Here is a 22,913-nt window from a genome sequence, read left to right as displayed (position 1 = left end):
GAAAGTATTTGTTTCGAGTGTAGCCATGTATGGAAGTGAAACATGGACGATAACTAGTTTGGACAAGAAGAGAATAGAAGCTTTCGAAATGTGGTGCTACAGAAGAATACTGAAGATAAGGTGGATAGATCACGTAACTAATGAGGAGGTATTGAATAGGATTGGGGAGAAGAGAAGTTTGTGGCACAACTTGACTAGAAGAAGGGATCGGTTGGTAGGACATGTTTTGAGGCATCAAGGGATCACAAATTTAGCATTGGAGGGCAGCGTGGAGGGTAAAAATCGTAGAGGGAGACCGAGAGATGAGTACACTAAGCAGATTCAGAAGGATGTAGGTTGCAGTAGGTACTGGGAGATGAAGCAGCTTGCACAGGATAGAGTAGCATGGAGAGCTGCATCAAACCAGTCTCAGGACTGAAGACAACAACAATATATATATATATATATATATATATATATATATATATATATATATATATATATATATATATATATATATATATATATATACTCCTGGAAATGGGAAAAAGAACACATTGACACAGGTGTGTCACACCCACCATACTTGCTCCGGACACTGCGAGAGGGCTGTACAAACAATGATCACACGCACGGCACAGCGGACACACCAGGAACCGCGGTGTTGGCCGTCGAATGGCGCTAGCTGCGCAGCATTTGTGCACCGCCGCCGTCAGTGTCAGCCAGTGAACCGTATGTGCAGTTGACGGACTTTGAGCGAGAGCGTATAGTGGGCATGCGGGAAACCGGGTGGACGTACCGCCGAATTGCTCAACACGTGGGGCGTGAGGTCTCCACAGTAAATCGATGTTGTCGCCAGTGGTCGGCGAAAGGTGCACGTGCCCGTCGACCTGGGACCGGACCGCAACGACGCACGGATGCACGCCAAGACCGTAGGATCCTACGCAGTGCCGTAGGGGACCGCACTGCCACTTCCCAGCAAATTAGGGACACTGTTGCTCCTGGGGTATCGGCGAGGACCATTCGCAACCGTCTCCATGAAGCTGGGCTACGGTCCCGCACACCGTTAGGCCGTCTTCCGCTCACGCCCCAACATCGTGCAGCCCGCCTCCAGTGGTGTCGCGACAGGCGTGAATGGAGGGACGTGTCGTCTTCAGCGATGAGAGTCGCTTCTGCCTTGGTGCCAATGATGGTCTTATGCGTTTTGGCGCCGTGCAGGTGAGCGCCACAAGCAGGACTGCATACGACCGAGGCACACAGGGCCAACACCCGGCATCATGGTGTGGGGAGCGATCTCCTACAATGGCCGTACACCTCTGGTGATCGTCGAGGGGACACTGAATAGTGCACGGTACATCCAAACCGTCATCGAACCCATCGTTCTACCATTCCTAGACCGGCAAGGGAACTTGCTGTTCCAACGGGACAATGCACGCCCGCATGTATCCCGTGCCACCCAACGTGCTCTAGAAGGTGTAAGTCAACTACCCTGGCCAGCAAGATCTCCGGATCTGTCCCCCATTGAGCATGTTTGGGACTGGATGAAGCGTCGTCTCACGTGGTCTGCACGTCCAGCACGAACGCTGGTCCAACTGAGGCACCAGGTGGAAATGGCATGGCAAGCCGTTCCACAGGACTACATCCTGCATCTCTACGATCGTCTCCATGGGAGAATAGAAGCCTGCATCGCTGCGAAAGGTGGATATACACTGTACTAGTGCCGACATTGTGCATGCTCTGTTGCCTGTGTCTATGTGCCTGTGGTTCTGTCAGTGTGATCATGTGATGTATCTGACCCCAGGAATGTGTCAATAAAGTTTCCCCTTCCAGGAGTATATATATATATATATATATATATATATATATATATATATATATATATATATATATATATATATAATTGTTCAATACAAACCATACAAAAATGCACGGAAGTATGTTTTTTAACACAAACCTACTTTTTTTTTAAATGGAACCACGTTAGTTTCGTTAGCACATCTGAACATATAAACAAATACGTAATCAGTGCCATTTGGTGCATTGTAAAATGTTAATTACATCCGGAGATATTGTAAAATAATGTTGACGCTTGAAACCTCCGACGTTCAGTTGCGAGTTGTAACAAACACGGGCCACAGTCGGCGAGCAGCATCTGCAGGGACATTTTTACGACCGAGTTTACGAGTGTGGCTGTAGTGCACTGTTGTGGTTTGGTCTAGCTGTCGCACGGCCCGCATGTAGCGCTTGCATCTATTGTTATTCTATATTCGTCACAGCACGCAGACCAACTGTAGTACACCGTGTTACCAGACGTCTGTGATAGTGTAGTGTTGCAGGAACTGTGACCATGGTGTATTCGAACTCTGAAAAGGCGGAGATGATACTCATATATGGCGAGTGTCGACGAAATGCAGCTGAAGCCTGCAGGGTGTATGCAGAACGGTACCCGGACAGAGAACATCCAACGTGCCGCACATTGCAAAACATCTACCGCCAACTGTATGCAACAGGTATAGTCGTAGCACGCAAACGGGTCCGTAACAGGCCCGTCACAGGAGAAGCGGGTGCAGTTGGTGTGTTAGCTGCTGTTGCCATGAACACACACATGAGTACACGGGACACTGCGAGAGCCGGTGGACTGAGTCAAAGTAGTGTCATGCGCATACTTCATCGTCACCGCTTTCACCCGTTTCATAGGTCACTACATCAGCAATTACATGGTGATGACTTTAATCATCGAGTGCAATTCTGTCAATGGGCATTAACAGAGAATGCGTTGCAGTTCTACCAGTTTACCGATGAAGCGGGTTTCACAAACCACGTGGCAGTGAATCTACAGAACATGCATTACTGGTCAGTGGACAATTCTCGCTGGCTCAGACAGGTAGAGCGACAGCGACCGTGGACTATAAACGTATGGTGCGGAATCATTGGCGACCACCTCACTGGTCCTCACTTCATTGCAGGGGCCCAAACAACTGCAAAATACATCGCGTTTCAACAGAATGATCTGCCAACGATGCTCGAAAATGTCCCACTGAAAACGCGTCGACGTATGTGGTATCAGCATGATGGTGCACCTGCACATTCCGCAATTAACACTAGGCTGACCCTTGACAGGATGTTCTACGGGCGTTTCATAGGAGGTGGAGGACGCATAAATTGGCCAGCCCGTTCTCCTGATCTTACACCTCTGGAATTCTTTTTGTGGGGTACGTTAAAGGAGAATGTGTACCGTAATGTGCCTACAACCTCAGAGGATATGAAACAACGTATGGTGGCAGCCTGCGGCGACATTACACCAGATGTGCTGCGCCGCGTACGACATTCATTACGCCAGAGATTGCAATTGTGTGCAGAAAATGATGGCCACCACATTGAATATCTATTGACCTGACATGTCGGGACACACTATTCCACTCCGTAATTTAAAACGGAAACCACGTGTGTACGTGGTAATGTACATGTGCGTCAGTGAAAAACACCAATAAAGAGGTGTTAGCATGTGGACGTAATAAGCTGTTCCAGTCTCTTCTGTACCTAAGTACCATCACCGTTCCCTTTGGATCCCTAAGTAATTCGGTGCTCTCCGATACACACGATCGAACAGCGAAGGAGTGGTAGTCAAGCGCCAACTTTAGGCTACAATATCTTCGGATGTAATTAACATTTTACAATGCAACAAACGGCACTGATTACGTATTTGTTTATATGTTCAGATGTGCTAACAAAACCAAGGGGGTTCTATTTACAAAAACGTAGGTTCGTGTTGTGAACATGCTTCCGTGCATTTTTAATGGTTTGTATTCACCAATTACACTAGCCCCTCTCCTCGCGTTCGGTCTGTGGAATCGATTCGTTAGTATGTGATGTGGTTTACGAAATATATCCAGCGGTAATGTTAGGTGACTCACCATGTATATATATAAGGGTCTTTTTTACATTTGATGTCCTACTCAGGTCCTGACGTTACTGATGGACATACATCAACATTCAGTAAACCACTGTTGGTGTGTGTAATTGTTGGATGTAATAGTATTGTCAGCAACCTTTTAAGGTTGTTCGACAATTCCTTGCGGGTGCATTATAATACGTTTTTTTACTGTCTTACTGTTGTAGAAAACCAAATTTGACAACTACTTGTTTACTCAATGATATTTATGTTGTGGATCGTGTGTCTGTGTAACTGTTATTGATGTGTTTGCAATGTCTGATGTTTTAGTTATCCTTTGTTCCTATACAAAATTTCAATAAAAATTTCGAACAAAAACTACAGACAGCATTAATTGTTTACTCAAATTTGACATATCTATCTACAACGTCAGGACTTGAGTCCATCAAATGTAAAGAAAGAAAGCTTATAAATAAAATGTTATGTGAATTATAAATGACGGGGATTGCTTAAAAATGTCCTGATGAAGGCAATAAAGCCGAAGTAAGCTTATTTACGAAAATAAAGTATCAAGGAGCACACTGTCTTCCAATTCCCTACATAAGGTTACACTGTGACGTAATATATGTTCGAGGTCCTACAATAAAGAAACTAATGCTTTTAATCTCTTCAACATCTGCGGAGCCAGATAACATAATCTTGTTCTACTGTAATACGTAATACTTCACAGCCAGATCCTCGAAACAGAGTCGCTCCACTTAAGTCACACATGGATACAGTTAAAGTTTTCCGAAGACCACAGAAGGTAGACAGGTGTAGTTTAACTGAAGGAGTGCCCCGCTTAAAGATTGACTCACAGCCAAGAGTCACTGTCATGAACCGAATGCCTGAGGTACGTAAGTGTAGGCTCACAGTGATTTCCATTGCAAGCCTATAGGCTTGTTATTTGGTGTAGCCTTCGTGACAACTCAGGAACTCAGAGAATCACCTGGAGTGATTATCAGAGGTTTTCACAAGAAAATCTGGCAAGCAAACAGCTAGGGAACCACCAGATAACGGTGGCAAGCGTCACAGCAGAGGAACAGCCTGGAAACAACGCGGAAGTTTCCATGTTACATGCCAGTCACCATCCAAGAATTTTTCTAAGAAGGACTGGAAAATCAGGAACCATGAACAAAGACTCACAGGGGTTTTGCCCGTAGTCCGACATTCACTGGGTAACATAAACTGAGCACGGCAATTATTAAGCTGCTTAATGAGGTCCGCAGTTTGGTGAGAATTTATATACTGGCTGTTTCGATTTGTATCTCTTGTTAATGGTATATTCTAATTCTGGCAGGTGTGGAATGTTGCAGCTACGCGCTTGTCAGTACAATCTGATTACTTATTAAAATTTTTCTGTCGCATGTTTCTCTAAGATAAATAATAATGTACATTTCAAAAGGTTTTTTAATAAAACAACTACACCTGATGTCTAACGCCACCTACTGGTAAAATTGTTTACCTTGTACCATGCCAAACAGTGATGACCTAATAGAGGTGGGTGTAAGTGTTATATTAGGAAGTATAGGTCAGACAAAGTTATTTCACCATCCCTCAACCACTTTCCATAGATGTTCACGACAGTAGTACGCCAGCAGGCGACCAGTTTCACCGTTTCAGAGATTCAATGTGCCCTTTGTCGAAAGAGCTTATATCAATGGATTTCCCCATTTGCGGCCCGTGTCTTCGCTAGAATGACTGCTCCTCCGTCTCTCTTCCGCTATTTCTTCCTTACTGCGTCACGTCCACTGAATCAGTTCCGAATCATCTATCTGAGTCGAAAGTTGGCGTATTAAAGCTTTAAAGAGTCAATTTCAAAGAGAAATTTCGTGATATTCCATGGAAAAACGAAAACATGCAGTGAATAACATTGAATATGATCGTCCATCCGCCCTTCCACAGTTTTTGATTCTTTTACATGTGATATGCGTTAAGTAAAGGAGTACATGATTGTGTAGCCAATACATATTTCACATCCCATCCGTTATTGAGAGAATATTTAACGCCTCCATTAGGTTGTCATATTAAAAGAAAAGTTATACGAGTATTTTGAGTTTATTCACAAGTACTTAACAAATTCACATAAATTATTAAAAAGGATTTTACTAATCTTAAGAAAAGAAAGATCACAAGCGCTGCAGACTCAGAACATAATACTCCTCTGCTACGACTGAGACACCCTACTCCTTACATTCTGCATATGCAGATGTGCATATATGGTGACTTGCTTCCGCAGGACATGGGATGGATCAGGTAGCCTTACCTGCTGCGTACCTCCACACGAGAAGGTACTACTCACGTCGTGTCCAGCGCCGAAGGCCTCTGCACAGAAGCCGGAATAATCCTGCTGGATTATCTGCCCGTATCCAGTAATACCGTAACGTATATAGGGGCATATAATGGCACCGTTACCTATCCTCTGTCATTTATAACCTGACATAACGGCCGTTCCAGGCAGGTAACTATCGACGTGGCTGCTCTCCATACTGCGTCCTTCGTGAAGAGTCGGAATCCCTAACCAATTCCTCAACAAGGTTGTACATGAACCATGATCTTGATCTGTGTTGTCTTTCCATTTCTGTTTTATCATGTCCATTTTCAACGACAATGAGCTCGATTTTTTCTGAAATTAACTTGCTAATGTGGCTACACCCTTGACATTTGTAAGCTAGCAAGTGCCGTGATGTAGAAAACTCAAAGTGATTAACAAAACGTATTGGATTCTACGGAACACAAACAGTCAAAAAGGGAAACCAGTATTGAAATATTTAAAACAAAGATAAACATGCTATATTTCCACAGAACGTAACGAAGATCTAGGAACGACGGGGACAAGATTTAAAGACTCTCTACATGCAGCAGTTGTACACACAGAAAAATAATCAAATATCGGGGAGCTTCTAGAGACCCGTATCCATAGTGAAACTGATAATTTTTTTTTTCATTCTATCATAAATTCTGATTTGCTTCGTTTCATTTATTAGTTCTTTCTTACACTTCACCTGTCGTGAAAACACTGCCGACGTGTTTCACATCTGTTATTATTAATTTGGTATTCATAATACTATCATCCACGTTTAGGCGGAATAGGACCACCAGATGTACAACAACCGGCATTTAAGAGTTCTGTTTTCGCTTTCCTTTGTGACCGCATTACCTCCTTCCAGAAACGGATCTTTTTTTTTTATCCCGGGCCAAGTAGTCTGAGTCTTTTTTATTATTATTCTGCCAGGTTTATTGCGTAGTTTTGAATTTTATAGCTAAAAATATTTTACTTCTGGTCTGTCATATTAAACTGGTCCTGCTCCTCAGCTATTGGTCTCACCCATTTGCCTCATTTTTAGTTTTACTGCGATTAGCTAAGAATTTGGTGACCTATGTAGTTAATATGGTTGGCCGCATTCCTCTGATATTTCCATAGAATTCTAGTTATTGTGTGTTCTGCAGTGGCCGCTTTTATGTTTAAAACGAGTGTTTTAGACCCTTGCATACACATTGATTGGATGGCTATGTTGTAGGGTCTCATATTTACGTATTTACTTTAGTCTAGATATCTTCGGTCAAATTGAAAGCTGTTTCCTTTTTCTGGCAATGAATTTCATAATACGTCTTGCTTGGGGTCAATGTCTTGAATGGGTCTGCCTATTTTAAATGAGAAATACTCTCTATTTTCGCTTGGTAACTTAGTTAAAGTGATGTGAACTTTATATTCGCCACTAAAACCTTTATTTTCATGTTTAAAGGTGGGAAAATGAATAACAAACTGTTGCTGAGCAATGACAGAACATCGGAAAGAGGGAAAAAGTCATTTTATTAATAATTTTTAAAAAAATGGGTCTTGCTAACTACCACCGAGCTTCAAGATGTGTGAATGCAGTCCACTTGAAAAATCTCGGTGCAGCGGAGACGCGGATCCATGACCTAAGAGGAAAGGCGTCCCCCATTGTCAGTTGTTTGCAGCAACCAAGACACAAAGGATGATGATGTTAGTCGGCCATTTCCAGACGACGAGTTTGTAGTTGCGCCGGGCCAGGGCAACTGCAGTAGTTATAATACTAATCTACACTGAAGCGCCAAAGAAACTGGTATAGGCATGGGTATTCAAATACAGAGATATGTGAACAGGCAGAATACGGCGCTGTGGTCAGAAACGCCTATATGAGACAGCAAATATCTGTCGCAGTTATTAAATCGGTTACTGCTGCTACAATGGCAGATTATCAAGATTTAAGTGAGTTTGAAGATGGTGTTATAGAAGCGCACGAGTGATGGGAATCAGCATCTCCGATGTTGCTCTGAAATGAGGAATTTCCCGTACCACCATTTCACGAGTGTAGCGTGAGGGTTGGGAATACTCAGGAGGACGTCGTTATCAGGAGAAAGAAAACTAGCGTTTTATGGATCGGAGCGTGGAATGTCAGATCCCTTAATCGGGCAGGTAGGTTAGACAATTTAAAAAGGGAAATGGATAGCTTAAAGTTAGATGTAGTGGGAAATAGTGAAGTTCGGTGGCAGGAGAAACAAGACTTCTGGTCAGGCGAATACAGTGTTATAAGTAGAATATCAAATAACGGTAATGCAGAGGTAGGTTTGACAATGAATCAAAATATAGGAAGGCAGATAAGTTACAATGAACAGCATAGTGAACGCATCATTGTAGCATAGATAGCCACGAAGTGCACCCCTACCACAGTGTTACAAGTTTATTTTCCAACTAGCTCTGCAGATGATGAAGAGATTGAAGATACATATGATGCGATAAAAGAGATTATTCAGATACTTAAGGGAGACCAAAACTCAATAGACACGGTGGACTGTAATTAAATTGTAGGAAAAGGAAGAGAAGGAAAATTATTAGGTGAATATGGACTGGGAGTAAGTAATGAAAGAGGAAGCCGCCTAGTAGAGTTTTGCACAGAGCGTAACTTAAGGTGTCATGCTCGTAAAAATGACCAAAAATTTGAAAGAATTTTTTAGTCTGTAGAAAAGAGCATTTTACGTGTATAGTCCATGGCTATTACCATTTTCCGTTCGTTCTAAAATTGAGGTTGAACGTGATGCATTATTTTGTTCTTCCTTTTTTCCCATCGTTACTTACGGTTCGTTAACACAGGTGTATTCTAGAAGGCACGGGCTCCTGGAACCAAAGTACAGGCATGTCTAGAAGGCTATGGTTCGAATGTAAACAAAGATCTGAGAATATATGATTTCGAAATTTAATCGTGTGTGGTTTTATAGTTATTGTGTGTTGTTTTGTTTCTGTGTGTGTTTCCTGTGCAACGAATGCAGAGAGTAAAGTAATTTAGCCCCAAACGAAAGTTTCGTGGCAACCAGTTCAAACACAACCGAATAATACGCATCAGCTGATTCAAAAGTCGCCCGTGGAAACTATGTCTACAGGCAGTTCTTCTAGACGTAAACTTTCGCTAATAAGAACGAGCCTAGTAGTATTGTGAGCAGCAATAACGACGGAAATATTATTGTGAACCTAAATATGCTGTCAAGACTTTTGAAGAGTGCTGTGAAATGTAAGTACTGCAACTGTGAAGATAGTATTGACGTTTCTTAGGACATTTTAGCAAGGAAGGGTCTTTCAAGTCGGTTACTGATAGTCTGTAAATCGTGTAAGATGCATAGTGATACTGTGATCTCGCCAGTAACTAAGAGTCGACATTACAGTGTAAATATTCAGCTTGATTATGCAATGCGATGTACTGGAAGGGAAAGGAGAGCTGCCCAGACTTTTTGTGCGGTGATGGATTTTCCTCCACCTCCACAGAGGTTTGTCAAACACAATAAATTAATACATAATGCTTTTGTGGTGCAAGTGAACATTCAATGGAAAGAGCAGCAGAAGGAGCAGTAAACTTGTCTGAGAATAGAGACATTGTAGCAGCATTTGATGGATCTTGGCCGAAGAAAGGTTAAGCTACTCTGAATGGGGTTCTAAATGCCACATTTATTGACACTGGTAAGAAGCTAGATTATGAATGACTAACAATGATCTGTAAGGTTGATCAAGTAAATTTATTGGTACCCATGTTTGTGTAAAGAACTGTGATGGCCCAAGTGGAAACACGGACACGAAATGAGTTCTAAACATTTATAGAAGATCAGAGGTCAGTCGTGGTGCGAAGTATGCAACAATAACATTCAATGATGGTGCAATATCAAGGACCACTGTTACGAAGAAATTGAACATCCAGACGGGAAGGAAAATGGCTTCAGCTCTAACTGCTATTGATAAGCGGCGGGTAACCGAATCAGAGACAGGTGCAGAAGCTGCTACCAAGGAGATAAAGAAAAAAGGTTCAAATGGCTCTGAGCACTATGGAACTTAACATCTGAGGTCATCAGTCCCCTAGAACGTAGAACTACTTAAACCTAGCTAACCTAAGGACATCACACACATCCATGCCCAAAGCAGGATTCAAACCTGCGACCGTAGCCGTCGCGCGGTTCCAGACTGAAGGGTCTAGAACCGCTTGGCCACACCAGCCAGCGATAAAGAAACGAATGAAGAGAAAGAGTATGGAGGGTAAGAAAACAGGAGGACAACTGGAGTGTGCAGCTAGAATGTTCTAAACGAGCATAGTGGTAAGTTAATAAATCTGTAAATCTTCTTCTGCGATTTACTGTTAACTTGAATTTTCATCATTCAGGTACACTTTTCTCCTAAATAACGTAACACTCAAAAATTGGTACAGATATTAAGAATTACCTCCTGGAACTCCCTTGTCTACTATTTCCCGAAAAATTTATAACATGATGACGATGTCGGTGATATTGAGCTACACTTTTAAATATTTTTGTTGTAGTAAAGTAAATTACTTGCCTTTTGCACAGATCAGTAGCAGTCTGTACTCCGACACTTTTTCCAAGCTGTGCAGGCAGTGGTTCCAAAGAAAATGGTACTGCAGTGAAATAGTGTTCCGTTTTTAATACTGTTATAAATATTGTTGTCAGTATCAAACTGTAATAGATATCTCAATGATCTTTTGGGAACTGCTTTGACTAATGACCCTAATAGTGTGTGAGAAGTTTGAGCTATCTCCCATTTATAGATCAGTTGCAATATGAAGGTGAAGATAATAAAGCCTGTTCAGAGGCGTGTCCCTTAATCATAAGTAACAATTGGTTTAAGAATCATGAAAAAAGGTTGTATACGTGGAAGAGACCTGGAGACACTGGAAGGTTTCAGATAGATTATGAAAAGGTAAGACAGAGATTTAGGAACAATGTTTTAAGTTGTAATACATTTCCAGGGGCAGATGTGGACTCTGAGAACAATTTACTGGTTATAAACTGTAGATTAAAACTGAAGAAACTGCAAAAAGGTAGAAATATAAGGAGATAGTATTAGGATAACTTGGAAGAACTAGATGTTGTAGAAGGCTTCAGAGAGAGCATTAGGGACGTGTTGACAAGAACAGGGGAAACAAATGCAGTAGAAGAAGAATGGGTAGCTTTGGGAGATGAAATAGTTAGGCCAGCAGAGGATCAAGTAGGTGAAAGGACGAGGGCTAATAGAAGTACTTGGTTAACAGAAGAGATATTGAATTTAATAGCTGAAAATATCAAAATGCAGTAACAAAGATCTCAAATATGAGATCGACAGGAAGTGCAAAATGGCTAAGCTTGAATGGTTAAAGGACAAATGGTAGGATGTAGGGGTATTTATCTCTAGGGGGTGAAGTGGATACTGCCCACAGCAAAATTAAAGAGACCTTTGTAGAAAAGAGAACCACCTGTACGAATATCAAGAGCTCAAACAGAAAACCAGTCCTAAGCAAGGAAGGAAAAGCAGAATGGTAGAAGGAGTACAAAGACAGTCTATACAAGGGCGATGTACTTGAGGGCAATATTATGGAAATGGAAGATGACGTAGATGAAAATAAAATGGGAAATATGATACTGCGCAAAGAATTTGACAGAGGACTGAAAGAAGACCTGCAAGTAGACAACATTCCATTACAACCACTGATAGCCTTGGGAGAGCCAGCCCTGACAATCTCTTCCATCTGGTGAGCAAGATGTATGAGATAGGCGAAATACCTTCAGACGTCAACACGAATATAATAATTCCCATCCCAAAGAAAGCAGGTAATGACACGTGTGAAAATTACCCAAATATCAGTTTAATAAGTCATGGTTGCAAAATACTAACACGAATTCTTTACAAACCAATGGAAAAACTGGTACAAGTAAACCTCTTGGAAGATCATCTTCGACTCCGTAGAAATGTTGGAACACGAGAGGCAATACTGACCCTACGACTTGTCTTAGAAGACAGGTAAAGTAAATGCAAACCTACGTTTGTAGCATTTGTAGCCTTAGAGAAAGCTTTTGATAAATTGGCTGGAATGCTCTCGTTCAAATTCTGAGGGTGGCAGGTGTAAAATACTGAGAGCGAAAGTCTAATTATAATTTTTACAGAAATCAGATGATAGTTATAAGAGTCGAAGGGCATGAAAGGAAAGTAGTGATTGAGAAGGGAGTGAGACAGGGTTGTAACCTATCCCCGATGTTATTCAGTCTGTATATTGAGCAAGCAGTAAAGGAAACAAAAGAAAAATTTGAAATAGGAATTAAAGCCCAAGGAGAAAAAATAAAAACTTTGAGGTTTGCAGACGATATTGTAATTCTGTTATAGACAGCAAAGCACCTGAAAGAGAAGTTGAGCGGAGTGGACAGTCTCTTGAAAGGAGGATGTAAGATGAACATCAACAAAAACAAAATGAGGATAATGGAATTTAGTTAAATTAAAACAGGTGATGCTGAGGGTATTAGATCAGGAAACGAGACACTTGAAGTAGTAAACGAATTTTGCTATTTGGCGAGCAAAATAACTGATGATGGTCGAATTAGAGGGGATATAAAATGTAGACTGGCTATGGCAAGGAAAGAATTTCTGAATAAGAGAAATTTGTTAACACTGAGTTTAGATGTAAGTGTCATGAAGTATTTTCTGAAAGTATTTATATGGAGTGAAACATGGACGATAAACAATGTAAGCAAGCACAGAATAGAAGCTATAGAGATGTGGTGCTACAGGATACTGCCTAAGATTAGATAGGTACATAACGTAACTGATGAGGAGGTACTGAATTGAATTGGGGAGAACACGTTCTGAGGCATCGAGGGATCACCAGTTTAGTATTAGAGAGAAGCGTGGAGAGTAAAAATTGTAGATGGAGACCAAGAGATGAGTACACTAAGTAGATTCAGAAGGATGTGGTTGCAGTATTTATTCGAAGATGAAGAGGTTTGCACAGGATTGTATAGCATGGAAAGCTGCATCAAACTAGTCTCTAGACCGAAGAGAACAACAACACGAAGAATATCTGGAATCCGGTAAAACAATAAATCTCCGACGTCGCTCCGGGCGGAAAAAGACGGGACCAAAACTAATGTAGAGAAGGGTTCAACGTGACAGAAGTGCAACCCTTCCGCAGATTGCTGCGCAACACGATGTTGTACGCATCAGCTGGGCCCATCTACACCGACATTGAACTGTTGCTGACTGGAAACATGTCGCCTGGTCGGACGAGTGTCGTTTCAGATTGTATCGAGCTGTTGGAGACAACCTCGTGAGTCCATGCACCCTGAATTCCAGCAGGGGCTGTTTAAGCTGGTGGAGGCTCTGTAATTGTGAAGAGCGTGTGAAGTTGGATCGATAAGGGACCACTAATACGTCTAGTTACTACTCTGACAGGTGGGACGTATGTAAGCATCCTGTCTGATCATCTGCATCCATTCATGTCCATTGTGTATTCCCACGGACTTGGGCCATTTCAGCTGAGCAATGTGCAACCCCACACGTTGAGAATTTATACAGAGTGGTTCCAGAAATATTCTTCTGAGTTTACACACTTTTACTGGCGACTAAACTCCCCAGACGTAATTGGGCGTATCTGGGATGCCTTTCAACGTGCTGTTCAGAAGAGATCTCCACCCCTCGCATTCTTACTGGTTTATGGAGAGCCCTAAAGCATTTATTTTGTCAGTATCCTCCGGCACTACTTGAGACATTAGTCGAGTCCATGCCAGTTCGTGTTGTGGCACGTCGGCGTGCTCGCGGGGATCCCACACGATATTAGGCAGGTGAACCAGTTTCTTTGGCTTTTCACTTTAATACTGTATGGACGTTATTGCGAGGTACACGTTACAAAGTTTTACTGTCACCATTTTTTTTTTTTGTCAGTGATGTAGCAGTCGTAGGATACGCTTATCAGCGCCAATTGTGCTGGTAGTTCGAGTGCAGCAGTCTGTTGTCCGGCAAATCTGTGTAACAGTTCTTAAACGAATGCTATGAAGCGCTTCCTGCATCAGAAGAACCAAGCTGACGTCACAAGGAATTAGGTGCAGAGAGTGTCGTGGTGGTACAGCACTTCCCAGCCCATTCGACCAAACAAATCAGTCAGCTTGCGCCATATGCCGTCTTGAGTCGTCCAGCAAAGTGATTGTTGGGTCCTGGAGAATGTGTCACCGCTTCGTTGTCTAAGAATGTGTTTAAAAAATAAACAGCTTAGAGAAGGAAATGACGACAGTTTCTGCAACACCCTTCCATGCTTTTGCAGGTCAGCCCTTAGGCGCAACTTACTTGTTCGATCGATAGGACTGAAAAGTGGTGCACCACTCACCACAGTCGCCAGGCATAAGCCCTTGTAACTTCAGCTTGATCCCTGAAATGAAGAAAGCACTTCACGAGATTCGCTTTAGAGCTGTTACAAAGATTCTTCAGGCAATTGACCGCACCACTCACACTATCAACACAGCTGGCACTTCTATGGGTATCCTACGACTTCAACATCGGTGGCAACAGGTTATATGGTACACATTGCTTATGACTACTGTGATAGTTTCCCATACCAAAGTTCCAAATATCGTACGAGAAGCACAGCATATAATTTATTGGGAGAATATAATGGTAGTTTTAATTTTGTGAACAATGGTTTATTTTACAAAGTAGCTGATATAAAAGTGATCCTATTCTGTTTTCATAAATTTTGCGTGACATTCAGTTGCTGTTATTGTTGTGTATAGATGGGGCAGCTATTTAGGTACACAATTGGCCATTAAAATTGCTATACCAAGAAGAAATGCAGATGACAAACGGGTATTCATTGGACAAATATATTATACTAGACCTGACATGTGATTACATTTTCACGCAATTTGGATGCATAGATCCTGATAAATCACTACCCAGAACAACCACATCTGGCCGTAATAACGGCCTTGTTACGTCTGGGCATTGAGTCAAACAGAGCTTTGATGGTGTGTACTGGTACAACTGCCCATGCAGCTTCAACACGACACCACAGTTCATCAAGAGTAGTGACTGGCGTATTGTGACGAGCCAGTTGCTTGACCACCATTGACCAGACGTTTTCAATTGGTGAGAGATCCGTAGAATGTGCTGGCCAGGGCAGCAGATGAACATTTCTCTATCCAGAAAGGCCCGTACAAGACCTGCAACATGCCGTCGTGCATTATCCTGCTGAAATGTAGGCTTTTGCAGGGAACGAATGAGGGGTAGACCCACAGATCGTAACACATCTGAAATTTAACTTCCACTGTTCAAAGCGCCGTCAATGCGAACAAGAGGTGACCGAGACTTGTAACTAATGGTATCCCATACCGTCACGCCGGATGATACGCCAGTATGGCGATGACGAATACACGCTTCTAATGTGCGTTCACCGCTATGACGCCAAACACGGATGCAACCATTATGATGTTGTAAACCTACATTCATCTGAAAAAATGACGTTTTGCCATTCGTGCACCCAGGTTCGTCGTTGAGTACACCATCGCAGGCGCTCCTGTCTGTGATGCACCGTCAAGGATAACCTCAGCCATGGTCCTAGAGCTGATAATCCATGCTGCTGCAAAAATCGTCGAACTGTTCGTACAGATGGTTGCGGTCTCGCAAACGTCCCCATCTGTTGACTCAGGGATCGAGACGTGGCTGCACGATCCGTGAGAGCCATGCAGATAAGATGACAGGCATCTCGACTGCTAGTGATACGAGGCCGTTGGGATGCAGCATGGCGTACCGTATGACCCTCCTGAACCCACCGATTCCATGTTCTACTAACTGTTACTGGATCTCGACCAACGCGAGCAGCAATGTCGCGATACGATAAACCGCAATCGCGATTGGCTACAATCCAACCTTTATCAAAGTCGGAAACGTGATGGTACGCATTTCTCCTCCTAACACGAGGCATCACAACCATGTTTCACCAGGCAACGCCGATCAATTGCTGTTTGTGTATGAGACATGGGTTGGAAACTTTCCTCATATCAGCACGTTGTAGGTGCCGCCACCGGCGTCAACCTTGTGTAAATGATCTGAAAAGATAATCATTTGCATATAATAGCATCATCTTCCGGTCGGTTAAATTTCGCGTCTGTAGCACGTCATCTTCGTGGTGTAGCAGTTTTAATCGCTAGTAGTGTTTTTATTTCTTTCTTATTGGGTTGTCAGCGGCACCCTTGGCCGCGGTACATTATGGAACCCAGGCCAATGCGAATTCTAGGACACCTGTTATGATTCTCTTACTGGTACATTAATTTTTCCAGCGGAATTTTCTTTTACTTCTCCATCTGCATCTACATACATACATACTCCGGAAGCCACCATACGGAAAGTGGCCGAGGGTAACCTGTACTGATACTAGTATTTTCCTTCCCTGTACCACTAGTAGACAGAGCGATGGAAAAACGACTGTCTGTAAGCCTCCTTGTGAGTCCTAATATCTCGTATCTACTTGGTTCTCCCGCTAAATGTGTGTTGGGGTTAGTAGGATCACTGAATACTCAGCTTCAAATGCCGGTTCTCTAAATGTTCTCAACAGTGATCGTCAGAAAGAGCGTCGCCGTCTCTCCAGGGACCGTCGTTAAACTTCCAAAAGCTACCTCCTTAACACTTCTGCGTTTTTGGAACCTACTGGTAGCAAATCTAGCAGTCCACCACCGATCTCCCTCAGTTAATTTCTTTAATCTGACGTGGTGCAATTCCCAAACACTCGATCAGTAATCAATAATAGATCGAACTAGCATCCTATGTGCGGTGTTCCTTACTGATGACCGCTGGCTGCTGTGGCCTAGCGGTTCTAGGCGCTTCAGTCAGGAACCGCGCGACTGCTACGGTCGTAGGTTCGAATCCTGCCTCTGACATGGATGTGTGTGATGTCATTAGGTTAGTTAGGTTTAGGTACGTCTAAGTTCTAGGGGACTGATGACCTCAGGTGTTAAGTCCCATTGTGCTCAGAGCCATTTGAACCATTTTTTACTGATGACCACATTTTCCTTAAATTCTCCCAATAAATCGAAGTCGACCATTCGTCTTCCCTCTCAAAATCCTCACATGCGCGTTCCATTTCAATCGCTTTACAACGTTACGTTCACATATTTAAACGACTTGATTGTGTTAAGCAGGACACTACTAATGCTGTGTCTGAACACTAAGGATTTGTATTTCCTACGCATTCACTGTTGGATGGCGTCTTATAGCGGTGGTTCACCCGATGCAAACTGTTCTACCTTAAACTGTTACTGGAGTTTAGCGATCGGGATCTGAGAACACAACTAACTTTTAATTAAATTCAAACCGCATTTTTAAGAAAGGCAACCGGAACAACGTATTTAGCTTTTAGAGGTTCTGCTTCCAGATTAATGCTACGCATGTATTTTACTTTTTCTAACGATATTTGGAGACCTAATATTCCTGTTTTCTGCTCTTATTTAAGAAATACTGTTCTTAAAGTCAACAGTTCATTAAAAAACGGCTTTTTATACGATTTACTGTTCTTCTGTTACCTTTCTTGTAGAAGGCTTTGGCCTGTGTTTTCTTGAAATTGGGCAAGGCTCGTGTTTTCCCAAATGGGGATAGGTACAACATTAAAAAATATTTTAAAATAATGGGCCAGCACTTAATGAACTAGACTGTATAGGTCTCAGCTCCCTCTTCAAACGGATGCCCAAACAGTCAATTTAAAAAAAAATGTATTTGTATCAAAACTCGAATCAACTAACAGTTTCATTCACACATTCTATTGAAATAATGCTGTCTCTGTATAACTATTCTAATTCTATTTTTGTACAATTATAACTAGGCAATATTTTACCATACCGTAACAGTATAATACCTAGTATGGATATTGCAGGCTGGTCTTTCTTCCAGTACTGTATTTATACTGTCGCTTTTTAACGGCCATTAGCTGCATACTATAAGTCACAATAAAATTCATCTTGCCTAATCTTGTATTCGACGTCTGTTGACACATGAAAAACTGTCTGCAAGAGTTCCTACAGAATATATAGTATGCTATTTACATTTTCCTGTTTAATAAACGTTTTCCACTTCAGTGCAGAACTTTTCTACATCATTGTGCCATATAAAATTTATGAGAAAGTGCATTCGAACTCTTATTTACAAATTCTGTTGTTGCAAATTACATAAGTCAACTAACCTTACAAATTCTGTTGTTGCCAATTACATAAAAGTCAACAAACCTACAATTTTTAATATGGAACTATCAGATCTAAACCAGTCAAATATTTTGTAAACTTAAGTTTGCTTAGAAGTTACCCATTCACTTACTGCTTCAACCACAAGTCAGTTCTCAGGCAACAAAGAATTGAGTGCACTGTAGTTTGTTGTGATACTTAGATGACATTCCACTATCAGTAGACGAATCAATAAGTTTCAAATGTGTTTCGTATCGTCCTCCTTACGTTAATCCTCACTGTTGATGTGTGTTGGGAAGAAAATTTTATTAACATGCTGTTATTCCTCCTGATTAGACTACGTTTACTGTTTAATATACTTTTCTTCCTAGAGTAAATTCTATTTCTTATTGACAGACCAACCTCTGTTCTTACACAGGTGATAAAATTGTGAGTGTATTTTGTTTATAGAAGTGTTACTTGCAAATGCGTCGTTATTGTCGAAATTTACGCATTCTAAAAATTTATTGTAAAGCAATTTATTATGTGCTGTGCCCACTTGAGATTAAATATTATGTGAGTCTAGGCTAAACAGGAAGAAGGAGACAGTTGATAGTGAGCCGCGGGTTGGAAATGGAATTACTCACGAGTTAGCGGTTTTTATGAGATTCGGTAAAAGTGACAAAGTGGAAAAGTAGTAATTTGGTTTGTATCGGTAAAAGAGAGGTAAACAAAGTGTCTGTCGATGTGGAAAAGGTGAAAATGGACTCAGAAACACTGTCGTGTTTTGAAATCTTTCGCGCTATCTGCGTGTAATGACGATGTTGTAGAACTATTTGAGGAAAGCTAGATGGAGCCTTCGGCTATTTATTGTTCACGAGGAGGCTGGACTAGAGGACTCAGAACTGAAGGTTGAGCAGATGCGTTTACTTGGTGATGACTCATGGGCAAGAAAAAAGAATTGGACATATTCGGAAAACCTTTAGTGACGGATAGCATCTACGTAAAATTCAGGATCTAGTAGCTAATAGACTTTGTAGAAAGACTGACAAGTTTGAAGAAATGTGAAGAAACTATTGACATTAATAGTTAGTGATATTTTTGAGGGAATAACATAGCGTCAATCTGCTGTGGACTCTGAATGAACAGTGTAGTTAAATGGAGAAAACATTAAGTGCATAGCAGTGTTTAGGAGTAAAACTAAGGGTCTTATCAACTATAAGTGTATAGCACAGACCTACATTGAAGTTCCAAATAAAAATACACGCCTTCAAGGAAAATAAATTCCTTTTGGCATGTACTCTTTATTAGGGCAATAATGTGTTTTACAGCAGGTAACACCTCAAACCTTCAGTGAAGTTCCAAATATATATGGACGCCTTCAAGCTAAATAAATTCCTGTTGGTGTGTAATCTTAATTGCTGCAATAACGAGTATTATAGCAAATCAACACCTCTAATCCCATTCAGTGGCATCCTCTGGATTACATACAACTTTGGTTCTGCATCCGAGTCCATCCAGGAGCAACGTTTTGCATATGATAATTTTCAACTTCATTCATTCGTAAGTGGCTCCTGAGAACCACCATCTGTAGCCGATTACGACGGGAGGAAAGCACATATCACGCAGGTGCTTGCCTCAGCAGCGGTGACGTCACTACAACGCTGGTTATCGAATCAAAATAATAATGAAACATTGCAAATGAAGAGCAGATTGTGCGATATACAAACAAACATTACTTTAATTAAATTACCGGAAAATACAGAGTTAATTTTATGATGTAAGAAATGTTTAAAATAATAGGACTACATACTGAGAGAGTGTATAATAGTAGAAGGTATTATAATACAAATTATCTTAGGCAATTGGTCTGATAAAAAAAGAACAGAAAACCTTAACTCAAGCGAAACTTTGTGTATCCGCTGTACACAAAAAATCATCTTCACATAAAATAATTTGAAAAGTGATTACCAGAAGTCAGAGCTAACACTTTCTTTTGTTGTTTATCCTTACAGATCGTCTCCTAGGAAATCAGAATAATACACAGATTCACTTATTATGATGACCTCCTCAAGTAGCACTGCCGCTGGACACGACAGTTTTCATTCCTACAAACTATACCTTCGAGTGTAAATTAATGTGTTTTGCTACTTCACTAAATTTTTGCAGTGAAGCTGCTCAACCATTACACAGGACTACTAAAAGTGAGAGAAATTCCTTCTTTGTTAGGACACTCATTCAAAGAAGTTGTACCTTAACTGCACAACGTCTCGGAATTTCATCGATTTCATTTTCAATGAGGGGATACTCGCGCCCCTGTGACAAATGCCATTTTTTAAGATACTAGGTACACGTTGGCCATTTGTATGCTTATGAACATCAAGTCTCCACCTATTCAGCCCGCTCTCCTATTCTGGGATTTCTAAAAAGACGATGACAAACCACTCCCAATGTGTGCTCCTAGATCCAACATTGCCAATAACTCTTGATTCAAATTCAGTGCGGTTAATTTAAAATAATGTTGATAGATAGATCACAACAGAGAAATAAGAACGTTGGTCTGATTCCATCAGTTTGTGAAAAGATTAAAACTACCAAAATGAATACAAACACATCACGTTTGTTTTTAATCGCTTCTTTGCCAGCAAGGGCAACAGCAACTTTGAAACAATTATAGTGCACCGCATAAAGAGATAGTTGGTGAGGAGCTTTCGTTCTGTACGGAAATTCAGCGAACAACGGCAGAAGATGTGATTTGTGCACTTAATGAGTTCAGAATAAACAACGATATTACATGGATAAACGTGTAGCTATCACTACAGACGGAGATTTTAGAGGTTTGAAGATAGTCATAACGGACTGAGTGAAACCTTCAGCACCAGAAGTAAAGTGTACTCATTGCTTCATAACAGAGAAGATTTAGCAGCCAGAAAAAGTCTGAGGATTTGAAATGTTTTCTGGATGAAGTTATAAAACTGGTTAATTTTATTAAATCACATTTTCTAATTCCCATGTTTTCACAGTCTGAGGAAATTGAAAGTGAACACAGCCAACCATTCTTACGTATTGAAATGCGTTGGTTGTCAAGATTGGAAGTTCTATGTCGTTTGTTTGAGTTTCATGATTAAGTGTGCTTGTTTCTTTCAGACAAATAACATATTCTTTGGAGCAAGAAATTGTGTAATATCTTCCAGGTTTAAAGTAAAGATGAAACTATAAATAAGAAACTGCAGCTGTAGACAGCAGAAGAAGAAAATAAAGGCTATGTATCATTTCCATTACTGAAGCACTTCATTGATTATTCGGGGGGAAAACTCTCTCTTGAAATGCACAAAACGATTGTAGGGCTCTTGATAGTGTTAGCTGCAAATTTTTGAAATTTATTTCGTCGTGGCGCAATCCGGTAATCGTTGGACTGAAAATCTTTCCTCTAATGTAGAAGCCCATGACATACAAGGTATGAATCTCTCTGACACAGAACATGCACAGGTATTGTAACTATCCTGGCATACTTCATCCAAAAACGTTTTTAGACAAAAAAAGGAACTTTGTAGCCTTTGGTTACGCATGTACTGTGAGTATGAAGAGTTGTCTAAAATGCATTGCAGTATTTGACGTCTTTCCCTACCTACGTGAGCAGACGTTTTCTGATCTTTGCAGAATTAAAACCTTAATGTGAAATCACTGTAATGTGGAATCGGACGTAAGACTGATGATCATAAACTTATTCTAGATTTTAGTGGAATTATGGAAAAACAAAAAGAATTTAGTTTTTCGCGTACGTGACTCCATATTTGAGACGTTGCTTATCAAGTGGATTTCCTTAAAAAAAAAAAAGACATTGATTTTCATTTGCTATACCTTCTCTACTGTACTGTGCACTGTTACTGTACTGTTACTGTATTACTGTCAGTTATTGTATTTTCAACTGAAATTTTGTTCACTCAGCAAGAATCATTTATCTTTAGAGTAAATTAGTTATTGCATTACTTTTCTTGACATTTTCCTGTCACTGCTAATTCTAATTAGTACACTTGTGTAATATCAAGTGAAATTTCAGATGACATTGCAAGGGCGTCCGCAGACCACTTTCGGAATAAACTGCGGGTCGGTATCGGAGTTACCTACGAGAAGGTAGCAGTGGTTGTAGCGAATGGTAAGGATTTGCCAGTAGTAACAGTAGAAACTATTTACCACAGGACTAGTCATTTATAACAGACGGGATTATAATATACTAACATTTTATCTTGCGACCACGGTGCACCACACTGTTATCATTGAAGTGGCAGCTAGCTGTCTTAGACTAGTTCGACACTCTTCAAATTCAAAGCAGCCATTGATATGCACTTTATGATTCCTAGAACAAGGGTTAAAGTAATATAAAGCAAGACGTCAGCAATAGATGAGAAAATAGAGGTTGGAAAATGAAATAGAAACAGGTCGAAGCAAAGTCAAACATAAAATTTTAACCGTTAGTGCAAATTCGAGGTAGCCATCTCAGAAATGGAAGCTGGATTGAAAATTGAACTAGAGGATCTGC

The sequence above is a fragment of the Schistocerca gregaria genome, chromosome 1, assembly GCF_023897955.1.
Source record: "Schistocerca gregaria isolate iqSchGreg1 chromosome 1, iqSchGreg1.2, whole genome shotgun sequence".
In the NCBI taxonomy this organism is placed as follows: Eukaryota; Metazoa; Arthropoda; class Insecta; order Orthoptera; family Acrididae; genus Schistocerca; species Schistocerca gregaria.
This window is presented reverse-complemented; position numbering follows the sequence as displayed.